Here is a 5,324-nt window from a genome sequence, read left to right on the forward strand (position 1 = left end):
CAGCAAATTATTTACAAATATTTGTAAAAATTCTTTGATAAATTATGCGACTCTCGCTTTTTCCCTCCCAGCTGCTGCTCCTGCTGCTGCTGCCCAGCAAACATGATTGATTTATGGATGGTGTGGGTTCAAGGGGGGGTAGGTATTTATGGGGACTTTTCTGTTTGGTCCATGGTCCCCAGTTGATTTGTTCTAATGCCGCAGGACCCAAGGTTCGTTTCAAATCGACCAGACGCGCTTCAATAGAGATCCCATTCGATTTTCAGTGCGATTGGTTAGCAGCATCCATTCAGCAGGAGAGAAAAGTCCAGTCCAGTTGAGTCCAGAATCCAGAGACCAGAGCACGACGATGCCGTGGACGACTCCAATACTCCGACACTGTTGACAGCAATCGTATGTTTAAAAAGCATAATCCCAGACGAATGATGATGAATGGTCCCCGGCCAGGGTCCCAAAACCAAACCGAAAGCCCAGTCGCAGGGTAACGCTCACTGCTGCTCTCCGGTCGACGTCGTTTAACTAAATCCTTGATGAATGATGTTACCACTCCCCCAAACCCAAAATCTCTGATCCCCGTGCCCTGGAAGTCGGTTCGGTGGCTGCTGCGTTTTCATATTTGCACGAAAAATTCCAAAATGCCAGCGACATTAGCAGAGGTTCGGGGTTGGAGCGAACGCAATTTTCATTTACGCTTCATTTTAATGATGTTAAGTGATTGTGCAGAAAATGTCGAGCTACAGCTGAAATTTGGAAGGATATACAGAGAGAAAAGTAGTAGGATTTAGATAAGATTTTCTTTAAATAATTAAACCAGAAATGGACATCTTAAGAGAAAGTCTAGTCTTGATTTGCCACATGCAAAAGTTTAAGCCACTTAAAGGGTTTAGAGTCTTTTTGGGTTTTATTGACATTATTTAGAATATTTTATATAATTAGCACTTTAAACTTAACTCTATTAACTAAATTAACAAGAAAATAATCGTTTTTTCAAACAACCTATGACCGGAAACTCAAGAAGTATACCTTCTTAAGAAGAATTAATAAGTAATCTTAAATGTTTGTTGCCAAAACTTGAAGTCTTTTTAATACCTATAAGTAACTTCTATATTATTTTTGATATATTTTCTTTCAGTGCATGACCATTTAGATCTCCTGTTTCGGCTTCAGTTTTTGCATTCAGCCAACGAAAGTTTTGCGTAAATAGATTTCTGTCCTGGCTGCTGCTGATGCTGCTTCTGCTGATGATGCTGCCTGATGATGCTGATGCTGATGATGAAAGCAGCTTGTAATCCATTTCAAATCATTTTTCACTTCTGTATTTGCTTCTCTGGCAGACGTACATACTACTACAGGGTTCTATGTATATGTTTGCCATGGTTTTAGTTTTCGGGCAGAGCGCGGCATCGTTTTGATTTGTTTGGTTAGTTGATAAATGATGTCTGCACCGCAGCCTAGACAGGTCTGCCTTCGAACGAACCCAAGGCTCTTGGCTCAGTAATTGGTTGGCGTTTTGGGGGAGGATTGGAATGGGGTTGGGTTTTGGGTTTGGGTGATAATGCCCCAAGGGTCTTAGATTTTCCATTGGGACTCTTTGTTTTGTAAACAGAAAGTACTTTCTTGAAAGTCTGCAACATTTTAAAGGTTTGTTAATGATTCTATAAAGAGCTGCATATCAATTATGGATTCTCATTAGTCGTAAGCAACTAATTGAAAAAAATCATAATTAAGGGATGTCTTGAGACACATTTCTAAGTTCTCCAATGTCAAAATATTAAAACATAAAAACATTTTATTGATTTAGCTTGTTTTACCTTTTGTAAAGGAGTTTTTACCATTAGTCTTCGTATTTCAAAACAACCCTTAGTGTTTAAAAACAAGAAAAGTTCCTCAAGTTATTAGATTTCATTAAAAGATTTCAGTTTAAAATATTTCTTTAAACTTTTCCCTTCAAGCCTTTATTTAATCTCAAAAGAAAACCCTTAACCTTAACCCCAGAGGAACACAATAAATATTTCAATTTCCTGGTTTTTCATTTTGCTTGACTTGACACTGTTTTGTGCGAAATTACTTATCGTTTTAATGGGCTTTTTGGCCATAATGAATTTGCTGGAAATTAATTTCAGGATAGACACAAACCAAGTCCAAGACTGATCGCACGACTGCGATTAGAGACTAGAGGCAGGTTATCGTTCGGGGTGCTATCATGTTCCTTCGGGAGTGTGTCTGAGCAGTGGCCGATAAAAGTAATATCCTGTGAAGGACACGTGACCGACAGAGGTTCACTGGGGTGCATATATGGATATATATATCTAGATCCCCGAGCGAGTTAAATCATTATGGGTCTTTTGGTTCCACATCTAATTGCAGTGGGTGCAGTGTGAACTGCAACTGGGATTTGTTACCATTTAGAGAGGGTTCCTGTTTTCACTTGCCCAAATGGAAAGAGCAGTCTATCCTATATATATATTATATTTTTCCCTTATTTTCTGTTTGGCTAGCATAGTCCACCCACCCTTCGATTAAGTGCATCTACGTGAATTTATGAGCCATGGCTAAAAGTGCAATGTGCGATGGTTCGCTTCGGGAATTCCACTTCATCCCTGTCCCCTCTAACTGGTTTTTTGTTCGTTTTCCTTCTGGTTTTCACTTGTCACTGAGCCGTGTTTACTCTATTGTCGCTAATTGTCTAATATATAGGCTTGTTTGTTGTGCATTAGGTCTTGTTGTTATGGTGATTAATTTGTTGTAAAAACTTGTCCAGGGGTTGCACTTGTTTGTTGGTAGACCTAAAATCGTTTGCAGTTTACCAGGCTTTTTGGGTCTGTAATTCACGGGAGTAATGGGTCTGAAAACAGGTGTTGTTGGGCTAAAAGGGGGTGCCAAGCTGGTCATCTGAAATAAACTAGGGAGTCTTTTTAGTTTTTGGCTAAAAGAGGAAAATAAACTTATTTTTTTGACCGAAATTTGAGTAGCTTTTTAATCTCAAAAACTTGATTAAATTTTCAATATGTTTTTATTTATTTTATGTTATGCATTTTGTATTTTCCCTCAAGCTAAAATATCCTTGAAAATTCAAAGGTAATTTGCTGTGGTTGCCTCAGGACTCTTTTGAGGCCTTTTTCTAGTTGCCTAAATATTATTACCAAAGTTCTGCCCTCCCCGGCGATTAAACCATTCAAAGTGACTTACATGACAGGTGCATGGCAGCTCCATGCCTTCCTCCTCTGGTCGGTCCCCTTTCAACCAATCAAATTAACTACTTATAAAGTAATTTCGTACAAGTTTGAGTGACTCCACACACAATGCCGATGCGTCCTCGGAGCTCATGAAAAATTCTATTAACAGCCAGGGCAAGATTGGAAGGCCTTTCCTCAACCTCATCCTCCCTCTTCCTGACTTTTGGCCAAAAGCCTTGGTTGGCCAGCCGGAGGCAAATAAACGGCTGTATATATGGGCGACTAGGTGTATGCATTTTTAAGTCAATCAACTCGCAGGCCATGTTTGCTCAGCCACCAAACTCCATCTCCAGTTTCAGCTCCTGCTCCATGCTCCTGGTGCTCCCGTTCCCGTTCGCGTTCCCTTTCCCGTTCCTGTTGCCTGTCAAGTTTACATTTGACACACCTGCTTTCATTTGAAACTTGCCGCGAGGCAATAATTGCAACGTCGAAGCCAACTTGCCACAGGAGCAACAATAAACAAATGGAAAACTTTTGAGTTGGATGTGCGGACGAGGCCTGAAATGCAGTTGTTGGCCAAGAAAAAGCCGGTGCTCCTGATTGAGCCCACGAGCATGTTTGTGCAGCGCGAAAAGGGGGCGGTAGTTGGGTTGGCAAATGTAAAACTGGATGATGGTTGGACGGGTGGGTGATGGGTTGAGGTTGGTTGGTGGATGAGCGTGCGCCTTAAATAAACAATTCACATTTAATTACGTCTAAATTTGGTTGCGCGAACAAACAGCGACGACAGCAGGAATAGTCCACAGGACTGGTTTTGGAGGAGTGGTTGATATTGTAAGGTTGGTTCGTCCCCTTTTTCATTCTGACCAGCTCCTGGAAATGTCCTAGGCAGAACCGAGCCGAACGTCGTCAATGAATGAGTGACTGAATGCCGACAAATTGGCAACACACGCGATGAGGCGACGTCCAGGAATAATAAGCATGAACCCGGAGCAGTCCGAGGGGATAGGAATTATGGCTTCTTTAAATTACTTTGTGCCAAAAGGATCTCTGGCTGTCCTGTCCATTCAGTGTATTCCTTTTGGGCGAGGGTATTTTGGCAGTGATGAATTATTTACTGGGCTATAAATAAACTGCTAAGTTTGCTAAGGTTGTCGGGCTATGGATATAGGATTTCCCTATAGGAAAATTAGTCTATCTTTGTTAGGAATAATGAGGTAAGTCCCAATGGGAATGGTCAGTATCATAAGACTAACTTTATGAAATTCCATGAAAACTACTTTTATTTCTATAAACCTGGGTATTTTAAACTTCGATCATTGATCATTCGATCATTCCTTCAACTTTTCACCTCCCGATTCTCACATTTCGTCCCCCCTTTCTCTGAGTGTTTCTCCTTGCTAAGTTGGAGGCGAGCCAGTTGCTGATTGCATGCAATTGAACGGGCAAAGTTTTGCCCAGAAAAGTCTCTGGGTTGTCCCCCCTGGCTTCGGATGGACTCGGTTCGTTCCGATAGTTGGTAATGCACCCTCAAATCGATAGTAATGGCGGTCTGCTTGGGGAGTTCACACCACCTCCTCGAAACATCTTCCCCTGCAATGGTGCTGAGCTGTGCCAAAGCACTAAATAATTGCCCATATGTGCCCCCAGGAGCTGGAACAGAATCAGGAATACAGCCACCCTTTTCAGCAGTTACACCGAAACATAATTTGTAAGCTAAATCAGCAAAGTGATATTCCATTTAAAAGATTAAACAATTTGTTTTTACAATTCATTGATAAATTGTTATATATCAATTATATATTAACTTCGCTTTTCAGTTTTTAAACATGGCAATCAATATTATTTCTATCACTTAAAAGTTTGTGAACTTTTCACTGAAAGCTTTCATCCAGCAACTGATTGATATGACCCAATATTTTAAACCCCAAATTGGGATTTTCGCAGTGTAATCCAGGGGTTGTTTGGGTGGTTCACACACCCCCGGTTCGTGCCTTGTTTCATCGATATTTCTTTTTTCAATTTATGCTCATTTATTCTATCAATTTAACGAAACATTCGCACACACTCGCCCACATGCAGATGGAAAATCTTTTGGGACACAAAAAAGATTGCAACTCGTGCGTGAAGAAAAGGGAACTGGGCAGT

This window comes from Drosophila eugracilis, unplaced genomic scaffold (genome assembly GCF_018153835.1).
Source record: "Drosophila eugracilis isolate 14026-0451.02 unplaced genomic scaffold, ASM1815383v1 contig_2154, whole genome shotgun sequence".
Taxonomy (NCBI): domain Eukaryota; kingdom Metazoa; phylum Arthropoda; class Insecta; order Diptera; family Drosophilidae; genus Drosophila; species Drosophila eugracilis.